The sequence below is a fragment of the Lissotriton helveticus genome, chromosome 8 (genome assembly GCF_964261635.1).
Source record: "Lissotriton helveticus chromosome 8, aLisHel1.1, whole genome shotgun sequence".
Lineage (NCBI taxonomy): Eukaryota > Metazoa > Chordata > Amphibia > Caudata > Salamandridae > Lissotriton > Lissotriton helveticus.
In genome coordinates this window covers 50,198,699-50,216,542 of record NC_136069.1, presented here as the reverse complement: position 1 = coordinate 50,216,542, position 17,844 = coordinate 50,198,699, and the positions used below count along the sequence as shown (strand labels likewise).

Sequence of the window (17,844 nt, the reverse complement as noted above, 5' to 3'; positions counted from 1 at the left end):
ACACTCGTAACTGCCATAGATCTTTCAAACTTTAGTCACATGATGGTTTGACATTTATTTGGATTTACTGACTGCCTGGCTTATGCACTCATTGAACAGCATTTATCAGCTGATTGAGTGTTCGGTACCCATCAGATGACTAGCATGTCATGTACAGCCTTTGGCTATTACAAATGCCATTATAGGCACATTCAAAGAATTCTTTACGACATACGCAGTGTATAACAGTTTTGCTTCTTTATTGTAAAACACTTCTATAACATACATTTTTAAAAATATATAAAAAGAATACAATCTGACATTGTGTTTTTCATTTTTCTGGTTATATTACACACGACAAATCAACCAGAGAAAGATCCACATCGGAATGCTTAGGTGAAAGAACTCTATTCACAAATCCAGCCTTAAACCAAACCAAAGAATGAAAATGGTCAAAAAACTTCTGGAATTTTGTCAACTAGTTACCTCATGTGAAAAATCAGAGAAGCCTTATAGAAGTGGTGGTCATTCAATGCACTAAGTGCAGAAATACTTCTACTGCAAGGTCAAAATTACAAAGTCACCAGAGAGAACATCTGTGGTAAGAACCTTTTGCAATATGCTGATGTCCAGAGTCCTCACCGTATTCACAACAGGCATGACATCATTTCACTGTACTGAATGTGAGAGGAGCTTTACCAGAAATACAGTTCTGCATTGTCAATTGGGAAACATGGAAGGGGAAATGCCATTTCACTGCAATGAATGTGAGGAGAGCTTTACTAGAAATTTAGATCTGCATTGTCAATGGAGAAACAGAGAGAGAGAGACAATTTCACTGTACTGAATGTGGGATGAGCTTTACTAGAAAGTCAGTTTTTGCTTAGTCAATGGAGAAACATGGAGGGGGAGACACCATTTCACTGTACTGAATGTGGGATGAGCTTTACTAGAAATTCAGTTCTGCATTGTCAATGGGGAAACATGGAAGGGACAAACCCATTTCACTGTACTGAATGTGGGATGAGCTTTACTCATAAGGCAGTTCTTGAATGGCATGGGAGTAGACACCAGAGGGATGCCCTGCTGAGCACAGGAAATTAAGTCAACACTGAGAAATCCCTTGTGGTAAAAGTCCCTTCACTAGATAGAGGACTAACTGTTTCCTAATCCATATTGCAATCTTCAGTCTTATCTAAGAATTTGTATTTCATTTACTTCAAGAGCAAGAAAAGCTTTGTTAAATCCAAATGTTCAGCATCATCGTGGACTCCACATTGTAATAAGTCTTTTGCCTGCAAAGACAGAGAAACAACAAATGTGCACAGGCATTAGACACATCTGCTCATACACATCCAACACAGGAAACATGCTATGCAGTGGATTATCACATCAGCTCTTGCCACAAAGATATAGTACACACAACATAATACAATAGATATAGCATGCAGAACACCAATATGAATATTGTTGAGTTTTCAATCCTAAAGCACTAGCTGTCACACAGAAAAAGGTGCACATCGCACCCAGTGGCAATAATATCAAAGCTAATTTGACATACATTCAAAGAAGCAAAGAAGCCATACAAGGGGCTATCAAATCTCTAGCTATTGTGCTAGCCCTTAGGAGACAGCATAAACAAAAGATACAGGCTGGAATATGCTTCACTTACATGTTACTATTGACCAATTCAACAGTACTCACATGAATCCACTCACTACATGACACTGACACCAACAGCAACACCCACCGAAGACTTACCTGTATCATTAGCACATAATAATAACACATTAAACAGAATAAACAGTCCACCTAGTGATCAACACCAAGCTCAGCCTCTGTCTTCATTCAGCAACAGGCATGCTACCAGTCTAAGAAATTCTTAAGTCCTCTGGCTACACCTCGTCAATAGCAAATCACATATAAACAGCTCAGGGCTAAGATACTACCAACCAGCCACCTAACAGGACTCACTCAGTCACTAAGGTGGCACTATGCATACATGACCACACTGTCTTTTCATATGAATGCAACATCTGACATCATGCCATGTAACTTCCACTACACCATCTTGGAGATGGACCAAAACACAATATTTAAATAATGGCACCATCAGGAAACCTTGAATTTGTGTGGAAACGAACTATTACCCAGCCAGCAGCGCTCCCCGGCCACACTAAGAGAAGGCTGTACCGATTTAATAGAATTAACTGAACATTCTTCAATATCACCTAAAAATCCATTGGAGGGTCAAGTTCTTTCCTTTGCACCAAGTTTGAGAAATGCTTTATTTAAAGCTAAATTTATAGTTTCAACTGAATATAAACAACAGAATCCTTTACCAGCACGGATATAGGAGTTAAATGTTTATACTTTATTCTGTACAATCATGCTTTGTCGTGTTTGAAATGTACTTTTATGGATGTTCTACTATCCGAATAAAGATCTTTTGACTTGACTTGATTAGAGATATTTTTTCCATCATCTGAGACTTAAGAAAAGTGAATTATATTTTGACACCAAACGAGAGAAAATACCTTAATAATTGAGTAATACTAAGCACCTTTTGGGATTCACAGGGCACTGAAGAACTATACTTTCAAGAAGTGAGAGGAGCTTTACGGAAAAAGGACATTTTCATGATCTAAAAACCTCAATACAAAGTCTGCTTTTTGCCTCAAAAAACACGAGAAATGTAAAAGTAGTACTACTGATAGTGAAAATCATTAATAGCACACAAAGACATAGTCCAGTTCATATAAGGCTTTCACTCAACTGAAGAATTTTCAGTTTCACTTTAGAATCCAAATAGAGTTCAGTGATTGGGTCAAATACTTTTACCTATGCTCCAGGGCTGGGGGTATTTACTACCAAAACCCCCTCAAGGTTGGTCAGCAGAAACCTGGGACAATAGAGCTTTGCTGCTGTGCTGATCATATCTGCAAGCCACGTCAATTTAGACCTCCCACAGGCCTTTGATATGGTCAACCATCACAACCTTCTCAATAGGTTTTTTGAATTAGGCAACTGCAACAATGCGCTCGAGTCTCCAGTTTTTTTGTCCAACAGAACGTTTTGTATTGTGGTCTCAGTTTGCATCAAAAGTCAGAACCGTGGATTGTGGTGTTGCCTTTATTTTTCTGTATATGATCCAATTAGTCCATCTTATTCATTCCTGCCGACCTCATGACTTGCTCTTTTATGCAGGAGATGCTCGGATTATACAGAAGATCGAGGTGTATGTCAGGACTGTGATTAGGTCATTACTGCCTTGCTACGTGGAGAACAGGATAAGTGCCAACCATCTAAAACTGATCAGTAATAAAATCAAGGTCTGGCCAGATCTTGCCCTTTCTAAGACCCTCTTGGCGTTCTTCGCTAGGCCACAAGTGGAAGTGCCGATTTCATCACGCTAGGCATCAGAGGCACTTGTGCTCAATAGTGCTCGAATTCATGCTGTGTTTAATCTATTTTTAAAATTTCCTGTTTTTGTCACCAATCATTTTAAAACTCACTCGAAATCCACTGTAATTCCATGCTTCTAATAGATGTTGTCTAGATTAACTTGCACGTAACATTTACCAGCGCTACCACCATATACCCAGCTGACATCTTGGGTGGGAGGTAGACACTTGTGGCGCCGCCATTTGCCGAGCGCTCTAGTGCTCAGGCCGGCGCACGAGGGGTGCATAAAAGAGAGCTTTCCAGGTCGGGATCGCCCTTGGAAGTGCCGATTTCATCACGCTAGGCATCAGAGGCACTTGTGCTCAATAGTGCTCGAATTCATGCTGTGTTTAATCTATTTTTAAAATTTCCTGTTTTTGTCACCAATCATTTTAAAACTCACTCGAAATCCACTGTAATTCCATGCTTCTAATAGATGTTGTCTAGATTAACTTGCACGTAACATTTACCAGCGCTACCACCATATACCCAGCTGACATCTTGGGTGGGAGGTAGACACTTGTGGCGCCGCCATTTGCCGAGCGCTCTAGTGCTCAGGCCGGCGCACGAGGGGTGCATAAAAGAGAGCTTTCCAGGTCGGGATCGCCCTTGGAAGTGCCGATTTCATCACGCTAGGCATCAGAGGCACTTGTGCTCAATAGTGCTCGAATTCATGCTGTGTTTAATCTATTTTTAAAATTTCCTGTTTTTGTCACCAATCATTTTAAAACTCACTCGAAATCCACTGTAATTCCATGCTTCTAATAGATGTTGTCTAGATTAACTTGCACGTAACATTTACCAGCGCTACCACCATATACCCAGCTGACATCTTGGGTGGGAGGTAGACACTTGTGGCGCCGCCATTTGCCGAGCGCTCTAGTGCTCAGGCCGGCGCACGAGGGGTGCATAAAAAGCTGCCATGAACACGCGCAGCGGTAACGCGCAGCGGGAGCGCCGTAGTCGAGCCGGAGTCGAGCCAGAGTCCGGCCCGTCTGCGCCCGTCCGCGCCTCGGACGGGCCAACGGCGAGGTTTACTGTTCCAACAGCCACACGTAAGATCTACACAAGACAGGAGCTACTTTCCCTACATAATGCGCCTGTATGTGATAGACATAAATTAGATCCCTCTATGTGGTCTGGCCCTGCCATCTGTCAGCACTGTGGTAATACTTTCACCTGGATACAAACTTCTAATATGACTCCTAGAGTGAAATTCCTATCCGGAGGCCTAATAAACGCTAGATCAATGCCTAAACATGCTCAGGATATATATGATCTTATACTTGAGGAAAAATTGGATCTACTATGCATTACTGAGACATGGCTGAAACTAGGCTGCACCCCAGATGTGGTACAAGCTCTGCCTCCGGGTTATACCATTCTTAGGAAAGATAGAGGAGAAGATAAACGGGGAGGGGGAGTGGCTGTCATCTACAGGGACACTCTTTCATGCTCAGTGTTAGAGCTACAAGATCTTAAAGAAGCTGAAGGAATGGGTTTTTGCATAAAAATTAATGACACCTTCACTTTTGCTGGTGCAGTAATTTATAGACCACCAGGATCTTGTAAAGCTTTCTTAGAAACAATAGGAGGAGCACTCAGTCCTTTGGTACTAAAGTACTCTAACTTCACGGTCATGGGGGATGTAAATATTCATTTAGAAAATAGATCAGATAACGCTGCTGTATCATTTAGGGAGACCATGGAAGTTCTTGGCTTAGTGATCAATGGTAACCAGTCCACTCACGATGCAGGACACATGCTTGACTGTATCGCGACTAACATAAGCACCTTAAGATGTGAACAACCTAAACCTCAGGTATGGACAGATCACGCGCTTATACCGTTTACTCTAACGCTTGAACATAACAAGAAATGTCAAAATTATAATCAGCAATTTCAGTCCACCCATGAAGAATGGAAGGAACTAATAGCACACCCAGACCTCACTAGATGGGCAATGGAATGTAGACCTAATAAGATAGGATCTCTGAATACGGACCCTAATACGTTCAAGGAATGGATGAACGTACTAAAAAGAATGGGGGGGCAGGGAAACAAGAGGAAGACCAAAGGCAAAAAAAAGAAGCAGTCAGCCCCATGGTTTAACCAAGACCTTAAAACAAGACAAGGAGAACTACGCAGAGCAGAGCGCAGATGGCGTAAGAACTACTGCATGTTAGAACGCACTAAATATAACGCTACCAGGAAAAAATACCATGAACATATTAAGTTGGCAAAAAAAAACTATTACTGTAAGGCAGTCGAGGCTGCAAATAATAAACAGAAAACCATCTTCAACATCGTTAGGGGTTTTAATAAACCTGACTTCTTAACACAAGAAATCCCGCCCTCAGAGACTCTGTGCGAGGCCATTGCCGACTACTTTGAAGCTAAAGTACAAGGCCTGACCAGGGACTTCGTAATCCCTAACCAGATTAGTGATGAAGCTAATGGAAAGAAGAGACTGGTAGAGAAACAATTGACGAGCTTCCAACCTGTCAGCTTAGAGGAATCTCGACAGACTATTCTCCGCACCAAATCGGGTTCTCCATTTGATCCCTGCCCTATTAAACTTCTGCACCTTATTGTGGAGGTCGCTAACCCTGTCATTAATGACATTGTAAACAACTCCCTGGCCACAGCCAATGTCCCCTCAGAGTGGAAAATAGCGGCAGTGAGACCCCTTCAAAAGAAACAGCTCCCTGACCCTTCCACATTATCTAATTTGCGTCCCATTTCTCTACTTCCTGCTCTTTGCAAAATCACTGAATCCATGGTCAATCAACAACTGACCAGATTCTTAGAAGAGAGTGAAGCATGGCATCCCAACCAACCAGGCAGGTTTTAGAGCACAGCATTCAACGGAGTCTGCCCTTTTGTATACTGCAGATACCATCCGCACAGCCCTAGACCAAGGGAAGAAGGCCGTCCTGATTTTACTAGACCTATCGGCGGCCTTCGATACGGTCTCACATATCATTCTGATAGACCGTCTGAAATCCTTTGGCATCACTGGCGTGGCGCTTGAATGGCTCAAGAACTTCCTGAGTGGAAGGAGACAAGTAGTGACGTTAGGAGAATTTCAATCTAGGGAGAGAAGACTCACGACAGGAGTACCCCAGGGCTCTAGTCTTAGCCCGACATTGTTTAATGTCTACACCGCACCCCTAATTAGCCTGATTGCTTCGTTTGGCATAGAAGCCATAGCCTATGCCGACGACACGCAATTGATCCTGACCATGGACAAAGACAACCAAGACTGGGAAGAGAATCTCAAAGGCTGCCTTACGGCGACCTTTGATTGGATGCGAACTAATCATTTGAAATGTAACACCGGGAAGACGGAGATAATACCGATGGGCTCAAACAACGAATTCATACCCAGACTGTGGTGGCCGGAGAAAGCAGAAATTCCACCTAATACTGCCAACACGGCCCGCAACCTGGGAGTGACTTTTGATAGTAATCTGTCCTTTAAACAGCAGGCACTGAAAGTGGCAGGTACATGCTTTGGTGTTATAAAGAGTCTGAGAAAGTTCTTCGATCTCCTTCCCGTGGAAGCCAGGAAAACAGTGGTGGTCGCACTGGTTACATCTCATCTAGATTACTGTAACGGACTATATGCAGGCACCAACAAGGAGGTCACCCACAGGCTCCAAATGGTCCAGAATTCGGCGGCTAAACTCATATTAAAGTGGCCCAGAAGATCATCAGCGACAGAAGCCCTTAAAACTCTACACTGGCTACCTATCATTAAAAGAACTCTATTCAAAATATTGCTCATCACCTTCAGAGCATTTCATCAACGTGGACCACTGTATCTGCGGAAAAAATTCACCAGATATCACCCAACTCGAATTCTCCGCTCGTCCAATGCCAATCTTCTGGCAGTTCAACCATTCAGGCTTAAGACTCGTGGAGGCAAATCCTTTGCGATATTAGGTGCAAAAGCATGGAACACCCTTCCTCCCTGCATAAGAGCGCTGGACAAAGAAACTGAATTCAGGAAGCAACTAAAAACCTGGATCTTCACTCTTCCAGACACTATCGCCAGATCCCTAGTGTAAGGTTCCTATCTTATCAGCTACACAAGTGGGCGCCAAGATGCTCTTTGGAGCGATAGTTGCGCGGTACAAATAAATCTTTACATTACATTACATTACACAAGGCACCCTTATGTGCTTGTTTAAAGAACTCGGAAATATAAATTTGACACTGCCCTGTCTCTGGGGACCAGGTAATTTCCCGATAAAGAACTGCTTGCAATTACGAACCCTGAAACGTGTTACGGCAGATTACATCTGCTCACAAGGTTACATATTATAAGATTACTACAATCAATTCTACCTTGGTCTGCCTGCCTACGTGAACCACAAGCTTTAACTGCTTGCAATCTATGGAGCCAGAGTGGTGCTAAGACTTAGGCTATGTTTCTCTAGGTTTGGCACGGTTACATTGCCTCTCTGTGAAAGACAATATTGTATTCAGATCAATGTGATGTGCACAAAACAAGGTTTGCTCCTTATTGCTCTCATCTGGTCTCATTTTAGTGTACATTAGTCCCCACGTCTCTTGATATCAAATACAAATTCATTTGGACAGTCCCCAGAGTTTGACTGAAGACCTACTGGAGACATACTTTTTCAGTCGCTGCAGTCAAAAGGTTAAACTCCTTACACCTCTATATTTGAGGCAGATAATTGATCCAGACAAATTTAGAACAGCTTCAAAGACATAGTTGTTCACTCAACAGGACTGGCCATATCTGAACTGGGGTGGCTTGGTGAGCAAAATAACTATGGATTAAACCCAGATCTGTGACTGGGGGTGAATGTTTTGCCATTGTGCAACATTCCGTCCATCATCTTGTGTGTTTTGCTAGCCCTCCCATTAGTTGAAACTGCCTTCAACTAGCAAAGTTTTTTCTTTTGCTTGGGTACTTTTGTTGAGCACCATGATGCACCTTTAGGATCAATTGCCGTACTTGACAAAATAACTGAACTAAACGTGGTACCCTTTTGTACAACCGTCCGACATCTCATATCAAAATCAATAATGCCACATGAAGTACTGAATAAATCTCTGCAGATCAAAGTAAAATGTATGTTACGATGTAAAATTGCTAAATATCTTTATGGTTGTACATAACCTGCAAGAAGCAAAAATTAGTATTCAGAATTTATCATCTCACTTCAAATGAGAAAAATATTTTCTATCCAAAAATATAAATTTGATGAAAGTATTATGAATTCAAATACATTCTAAAAAAAATTCGAATGCATGAAAATTCTGACCCATTGTGTCACAAAAAGACAATTCAATTAATGTCATGGAATAGGGACTGCAGGAGTGACATCCACATTCAGTGTTTTTTTTGTTACTTTGGAATCTAGGATAAACCATTGGGTTTGCGAGTATTGTATCCCATGTTCATTGGTATAGAAAAAACAAATTGCCTGAAGTAAATGAAGATCTAACAGCAGTAGATGGCAAAGTTGAAGGACAGTCTGGGGAGGCTTAGCAGAAAGGCAGTTAGAGATCTGCTTAAATACGATGGACGAGAGTAAAGACCAGGCAGACATCTGAAGGTGCCATATGTTACCAATAGAAGAAGTAGGGTTGTGAGCTGCACAAAAGGGCTTGACTACTTTAATAATATTCCTCAAAATTAATACCAAGGAAGAACAAGCGAGTGCAATAAAATAGAAGTAGGTTATAACAAGTTTAGGGAGTTGCACGCGTTGATGATTAAGCTGGCGTGGGCGGGTAAAACTCAGCGAGTTGCATTAGATATCCTTATGTTGATGCACACAGCAGGGGGTCTCGGCACACCTAACGTGGAATTGTATTATAGGATAGCACAGGCCATGCACGCCCATTCTTAAGTCCATGGCCCACATGACCAACTTCACCTCCAGATCGAAAGAGTGGCTGCAGCCCCCGGACCCCTTACCTCGATTCTGGACTAAAGCTCCTCATAGGCGCTGCGGGGTGCTGGACTCTGAACTCCACAGTTCATGCATGGCATGTAATCCTTAAAATGTTTTCAGGCGCTTTTTTATACTCACCTCCATTACAGTTGGAGTGGTGTTACTGGTTCGCACTCAGCTCTGAGCGTGGAACTTTGCGCTCACTGAAGGATCTGCACATTCAGGAGAAGATTGATCTATTTAGAAAGGGCGGGTTGGGGACGTGGGAGAAGTGACTGCTGACTTAGCGATGCCCACTGCACTAACACAATTTCTTTTTCTATAACTCGTCATGCAATGCGAGCTATACTGGGAGAGCCATTGGAGAGACCGCCCCTGTCCATACTATTGCGCTCACAATCGCCTGTTTAGTCTCATTTCACGTCTTTATACTTCAACACTGCTGGCTAAGACAACCTCTTTCACGAAAGCGCGACTGGCTTGGCAGACGGACACAGAATCACACTCACAGACTATCTGGTTCTTTTGTTGTAAAGCCACACGTAAAGTCTCCCTTAATGGCGGCTATAGGCTAGCCCATTTTACATTTTTAAACCGGGTCCACTACACCCCCCAGCGCCTCCACCAGTATGGCTTAAGGGACTCCGATTGATGCGACAGATGCAACATGCCAGGCGCTGATTTTTCTCATTTGACTTAGACATGCCCCTCGGTGGTGGTGTTGTGGAGCAATATTTTTCAGGTCCTTAATGATATTGTAGGTCTCTCCCTTTCTCCAGATCCCCTATTGGCATTGTTGGGCTACACGAAAACCCTCCAGAAAAATATTCGTAAATTAATTGCTATGGGCCTCCTACTCGCAAAGCGTAGACTAGCAATGAGATGGATGCGTGGCCCTGTACCAGAGCTGGAAAAAGATATGCTGTATTGTAACACCCAAATCGGAGGTTTATAACGAGATGCTTCCCCTATGCAGCCGACTGAAGTGGTTCTGGGGTCGCTACACACAATACCAAATGTCAGAACAATATAATGATGAGTAGACTTATTGTATGTGACTATGTACACCTTCCTGAATGATTATGGCCACGTTAGCAGGAACGACTATTGGGTAATGCTGTGCCTCTATGTATATTTATAAATTAATACCTAGAAGATGGAGTGCAGCACTACATTGGGACAACTCTGCGTTCCTTTATTTGCTTTTTGTAATCGTATGAGTATCATTACGGATCCTGTGATCTGCTTTGTTTTATGTGCTGTATTTGATTTCCTTTATATCAAAATGCAATAAATACATTTGAAAAAAAAGGAAGTAGGTTATAAACCTACTTTTCATAATCTTGATTACGGACCAACTTGTTTTTGTATCTCTACTCAATTAAAGTACATTATATAAGCATTTATCCATTTGCAGGGCTCGAAAACTCATTTAATTTTTACTAGACATGCGGTAAAGTAACCTACAAAATCTACTGGACCTAACTGAAATGCACTTGACCTCTTTCTCTGAAAGCTGAGCAAATGTGACAATTTAACAAGATTTAAAGGCATTTTTATTGCTCAGTCACTTTTTGAGCAATAAAGAGGCCTTTAAATCTTGTCACATTTCCTCTGCTTTCAGAGAGAGGTCAAAAGTCAGTTTATTTTCCTAGCTAGAAAGGGTGACTAGGACCTAAAAATAGCTCTCCCTAATTAAATCTGACTCACAAATGCGAGCGGGTGGGTGGATTTTTCGAGCCCTGATTTTAAGTGAGATCGTAAAGGAGAGAATGATCAGCATCCTTTTCTACCACTGACCTAGTTGAGGTAACGTTCCTTACGCGAAAACGCTAAAGCTTTTGAAATGACTGTTGCTTCATGTTCACGGACATTATAACCTACTATGTATATGACCAGTGCTTTAATCCTGTACTGTCAGCTGTTGTAGGACCAGAGTAATCGCTGTAAATACTCACAGCTTGCCTGATTCACTGAAACCGGTCACTATACTGCCTGTGCTTACCATTCAGAATGTTAAGTACCACAGTTTATCAGGTTTAAGTTTAAGTTTAAAGTATTTATAGAGCGCGACATACACCTGTGCGGTTTCTTGGCGCTGAGATAGCAAGCAGCCTACTTGGCAGAGTCAAACGCTGAGACATAAGCTGGGGGAAGGGACAAAGAGGTTTAAGACAGAAAGGCCTGAGTAAATAAAAATGTTTTCAGGGATTTGCGAAAAGTGGCATACTGGGTGAGGGACCTAAGATGGAAGGGGAGGGAATTCCAGAATACAGGGGCAAGATAAGAAAATTTAGAGCCACCCTGTTTTTTTTTCCTGTAACGAGGGACAACTAAAAGATGTTGAGCCGAAGAACGAAGGTCTCTGCCGGGAACGTAAGATTTGATGGCTGAAGATATGAAGGTAGGGGCCAGGCCAGCCCTGGCCTGAAAAGCCATGCAGCCTAGTTTGAACAAGGTGCGTTCCCGGACAGGAAGCCAGTGAAGGGTCTTCAAGAGGGGAGAGGTATGATGGAATTTGGGGAGACCGAAGGCAAGGCGGGCCGCCTGGTTCTGCACCAGTTGTAGCTTGCGCAGGCTGTACTGAGGGATGCCATTGAACAAGACATTCCCGTAGTCCAGGCGGGACAGGACCAGTGCGGACATGATCAGTTTGAGTGCAGAGAAAGAAAAAAAGCGAGAGATGGAACGGATAGTGCGGAGGGTGAGAAAGCAAGAAGAAACCACCGAACCTATCTGGGAGTGAATAGTGAGTTTGTCATTTAGCTTAATACCTAGAGTCTTAACAGATGGGACTGGGGTGGGGGGAGGACCGAAGGAAGGGGGCCAAAATAGAGCGCTCCAGGGACTGGAGCAACCACCCGCAACCACAAGTTCCGTTTTATCGGGATTGAGCTTCAGGTATGATGTTCAAAGCTTTCCTGTCACAAGACTGTTCCAACATTTGCATATCTTTGAATTTATTGACAGATAGGCACCTGGTGCTCATTGAACTCCATGGCTTGTCTACTACAAGCCTGACTCTTGTCAGTTACAGGTTGTCTCATTGCAGTGTCCAGCCGTTGACCATTACAAATGCAGTTGTAAGCGTATTTGTAATTAACACTTTACGACATAGGCACTATAGAATATAGTTTTCTGTCTGTATTAAATAAAATTTCCATAACATAATAAACAAAAATGTAATAATTATTTTAATCTGACATTGCTTTTTTATTTTTCTTGTCATAATATGACAGACAAATAAACTAGCGAACAGTCCACATAAGTATACGTTGGTGAAAGAAGAGCTTCACATGCCCAGCCTTAAACCAGACTAAAGAAAGAAAAAGTTCAAAAGATTTGTATGGAATTTTCCTGACCATTTACCTCATGCGAGACATCTGAGAATCCATATGGTGGCGGGATTCATTCATTGCAAAGTGTTTGAAGAGTTCTGCTGCAAAGTCAAAATTACAATGTCACCTTAGAATTTGCACCATGTGTGGTAAAGAACCTTAACTCAGAACACCACTGTTGCCTTTCACATTATTCACAACAGGCATGACACCCTTTCACTGTATTGAGTGTGAGAAGAGCTTTACTAAAAATTCAGTTCTTCCTTTTCAATGGGGAATTCACGGATAGGAGACACCATTTTTCTGCACTGAATGTGGAATGAACTTTACTCATAAGGCAAATCTGGAATGGCATGGAGTATCCATACAGGAGAGATGTACACAGAATGAAGCACGAGCACAGGTTTAGTCAACACTGATGTGCAACACCAACAGCGAACATCTTTTGTACACAGAGTTAATATCTTCCTGATCTATATTGCAGTCTTCAGTGTTTGAGAATACACGCAAGTGAGGCAGTTTGTCAACTGTAAAGTCAAATATACAATGTCGCCAATGAATCCATTTTGGGATAAAGTCCTTTGCCTGTAATAAGAGAACAATAACATTTACATAAGCATTAGACACATCAGCTCACACACAACACATGAGACCCAAGCTATGTAGTTGACTATTACATTGCTCCTAATAGCTCTTGCCAAGGAGATGTGATGCACACAGAACATAATAGACAGAACAAAGATCCAAAATATTGGTGACTTCTGTCAATCCGAACAGCACTAGCAATCAAAATAAGTCAAGCAGAAGAAAAAGTACACTTCTCACACTTAACTAGTGGAAATCACATCAGATCACTGTATATACATTTAATGTAGCATAGAGAAGTCATATAATGGGTTAACAAATCTCTAGCAACTATGCTAACCATTATGAGACACCATAAACAAAAGAAACAGGAAAGATTACAATGCACTTACCCAATTTGTAAGTGCTGAAAACATGTTACCGTTACTCAATTCAACAGTGCAAATACATGCATTCATTCACTGCACACAAATCTGAAAAAACACACCTGCCTCCCCACATGCACGCAGTCACAAAGTAGAAAATCATAAATGTGTAGGTAAACATTAACAATTCATCATTTATTGGACAACCCCAGAATACATTAATAACATTCATTTGGTCATGGATGTAAAATTGCTTTTTTCCATTGTTTTGCACCCTGCTATCCCTCTCAAAATCAAACACTCATACCTCACATACTCCATTCAAACATCATAAAAATACGTCAATACATATATTTTAGAACAATCCACAGAGAACTAAATTTCATAATCATCATGATATATCATTTTCATCGATCATGCATATAGAAATGTGGTCTCCAAATATGCAATTCTTTATATATTTATAGCTCATTGTATACTTTAACTACTATTCTTCTCCCCCTAATAGTATATATCCTTACTGTAGAGCTGTTGTGGCCACCATTCCTGTCATCCAATCAACTGATTAGGTTTAGTTCATGCTGGCGCACATTTCCATGAAAGACGGAATAACGGTTCACCTTCCTCAGGGCACAAACGGACTAATAAAAATACAAATGTGGCAGCACAATACCTACTCCAGGGTGTCCGGCTTCAAATCACTTATGTGGTGAGGGCAGAGAACAGATTCTTAGGGCTCCCAGTTCAAAAGTAACCTAGTCTTTTTTGTACATCCCAAGTAATCCATCAAGAAAGACAGTAATATCTCAAATAGTCTCCCAGTTGAAGTAGAAATTTCACAAGAATATGTAGATTAGATTTCTCATGTTGCAGTATCACATTTCACTGTGGACACCTCCGTTTACTTCTCCCCTCACCAAAGTACTTTCGATGGAAGTGCACAGACCCACCAAAGGCATCAACCAAAGACATATCTGTATTACTATCACAGAACAATAACACATCAAACAGTCCATGCAGTGATCAACACCACACACGGCCTATCTCTAATCACTCAGCAAAAGGCATGATACCACTCTACAAAATGCTTAAGCCCCAAACAGCTCTGGGCGAAGACACTGCCACCCAGCCATCAAAGTTGGAATTATCCATATATGACCTTTTTACATACAAGTGCACATTGGACGTGATGTGTAAGTTACACTACACCATCTTAAAGATGGACCAGAAGACAGTACCGGAATCATGTCATCCAAGGATGACTGAAAGCCTTGAGACCTTGACATTGTGTGGAAACACCCCGAGGCAGCCAGCAGCACTCCCTGGTCACTAACCGGAATGCAATGCAGTATACAACTAGAAGACTCGTTTACTGCCTGGAAGGTGATATGATATGGTCACTGTCACTTGAGAATCAATACAAGTGGATGATATTTTGGTGCCATACAAGAGAGAATACCTATTAACAGAGTAATAGCGAGCACCATTTGGGACTACACAAAGGATTGAAGAACTTCCATTTCATGCAGAGAGATGAGCTTTACTGAGAAAGGAAATCTTTACGGGCCCATACATATTGTAGCAACAGCATGTCTCGTTTTAAAAACTATAAAATCCTCCCTGTAATGCTGGAACATTACTATTAATGGGTACCCCATGGCAGAAGCAACAGAGGACAAACATACTAAATCCCAGATGATTGTCCACAGTAAAATAACTGGTCAAAGTAATGCACAATTAATAAAAGCAGTTATTAAACAAAGCACTCATCAACTGAAGATTATTCAACATGAGGCAGAGGAGAAGATTGGGAAAGAAAGTCAGTCTTCACTATATGCAACTTTAAGGTTGGAGGGGATTTAATGAGAAAACCATCTTCAGCCAAACTAATGTCTACACTGGCATGTAATGCATGGTCTGCAGCTACTTTGAGAAATGTGAAAATAGTACTCAATGGCCATTGTTGAAAGTCACCCAAGTAACCATGCAGTGAGACAATGTCCTAGAAGATGTTTTTTTAATTATCCAAAGTATTTTCAATGCTGTTCCAGAATCCATGCAGCACTGAGATCATTTTCATACAGAAGTGTGAGAAATGTTAACTCAAAAGATACATCCTAAAATCATAAATGTGATCTGATAATTCATGTAAGATTGAGTGCAAGTCATTACATCAAGAGAGAAAATTGGTTTACTCAAAAAGGGAGTACTTTAAGTTACCAGAGAATTGAGAAACAGTAGGGGCATTGTGGGAGTTCATATGGAGTTGAGAGGCTGATTAGTAGCTTTCCATATTAACAAGTACAGCTCAGCAAGTGGAAACTATATTAAGAACTTTATTAGTGAAATAGCTAAAACAAAATTGTAAAGCATCCGTTCACACATCAACAGTACATAGGAGTAAACTGCAGGACTTGACGAAGCGAAACAGACTATATGCCGGATCTGGTGGCTTAGTTGACTAATGCATCCAGTATAAGGGCCTGTGTTCGACCTCATGGTCACAGGTTCAATTCCTGGTGGGTTCACTCAGCCTTTCACCATTTCTGAGGTTGATAAAATGAGTAAAATGGAGTTTGGTAAGAATAAACATCTGTTATTCAGCGCCAAGATGCCCCTTTGGGGGATGAACGTGCGCTTTAGAAATACACATGTTAGGTTATAAGACAGTTTATTCCCTGCCCTTGTTCTGGCACTCTGTTCACTTTCTGAAGGGCTATTCACCACAGGCTTAAAGGTTAAGTCAGACAGCTTTTCTTCATATTGTTGTCTTTTTTGGGTCTCTTCTGCCTGAAACCTACCAACTCCACTCCACCATGTGAATCTTCACGTTCCCTACCTTATACGAAAGGCAGACTACAGTGGACTGTACCACTAAGTTGCCACGACGATCCACTTTGTTCCCTGATTAACATCCCTTATAGGTGCCTTAGATTGTCCTCTCATGAATTGCTACATACCACACACAGGATGCACACAACTCTTCCAGTCTTGAAAGAAAAGGGTCTACCAGGCACTGGAAAGTGGCAAAAGCATTCTTTAACACAGAGAATATTACACTGAACTGGAATAACCCCGACAGAAAATGTGTTTTCCCCTTGGAACTAGGTGCCTAAGCCTTCCAGTGTGCTCTGCTGTTATGTATTGGCTGTCTGGTTTTGGAGGGACAGGGCAGGCTGAGCCCGACCTGGATTGAATAGAGAGATCTGCAGTTGGAGTATGGGGAGGGGTGACCCTTTGATCTGAGCAGGGCTGTGCCTGGCAAGGTGAATGATGGCTCCACCTCCCACTGTGCGTCTGATGGCAGACCCATTCCTCCTGAAAGGCAGGATGCAGCCTTATAAACAACGTGCTCTAGGGCGACACCAAACTGGTTCTGGCTGGATTCAGGGGTTGTGACTATTGAGAATATAAACTTTTGGGATATAAATATCTGCGCTTAAACCCCTACACGGTGTGTTACTCCTGGAGGTCAAGACAATCCTCTGTCCGTGTAACTAGAGGGAAAGGGCTTTGAAACTTTCATCCATCTTGCTGAAGCAACTACCCAAGGGCCTGATTTGAACTTGCCTCCTGCTGAAGTCTCAGGGACATTAGACTTCACCAATCAGCCTTTGCTGAATTCCTATTTTAGGGGGATTCTACTCGCAGGTGAGGCCTCTGTTGAGAAATCCAAAGCCTCTGGTTCCACTGCGGGGAACACGGGCTTAAAGTCATCTTTATCGCTATTTTGGGCTGCCGCAGCTGAGGAGCTGTTGCCGATGAGAGCCCGCATTTGCCTGGGTTACTAAAATAATCGCTATTGTGGGCCGCTGCAGCTGAGGAACTGTTGCCACTGAGAGCCCATATTTACTGTGCTATGAGAATCATCGCTATTGTGGGCCGCTGCAGCTGAGGAGCTGTGCCGCTGAGTGCCCGCATTTATCTGTGCTATGAGAATCATCGCTATTATGGGCTGCTGCAGCTGATGAGCTGTGCCGCTGAGTGCTTTTTTTTTTTTTTTTTTATTCTTTCAGAATAACATGTCTACAAAAAAAAATAGAACTTGAAAAAAAGCATTATACTAATCAATTATGCAAATTTTAGGTAGCAATTCTTTGGAGCAAGATTTAGTAAAATATGGTCAACAAAAATAATAATGGAAAAATCAGGTAAGTGGCTGTGTGATTGACTTTATGGGTGAGTGAGTAGGTGTAT

At 41.9% G+C, this 17,844-nt stretch overlaps 1 long non-coding RNA gene across 4 annotated transcripts in view; it reads right to left on the bottom strand.

Moving 5' to 3' along the window:
• Window positions 1–220: 220 nt before the first annotated feature.
• LOC144772346 (uncharacterized) overlaps window positions 221–17,844 on the bottom strand; it is a 58,447-nt gene continuing 40,823 nt past the window's right edge. For 3 of the 4 annotated variants that reach the window (XR_013599723.1, XR_013599722.1, XR_013599721.1), the window contains 2 exons: window positions 12,729–13,282; window positions 221–1,274 (listed from right to left, as the gene is read on the bottom strand). This is a non-coding gene — a long non-coding RNA (uncharacterized LOC144772346). The remainder of the gene's footprint in view (window positions 1,275–12,728; window positions 13,283–17,844) is intronic. The other variant, XR_013599720.1, reaches the window with a different exon arrangement.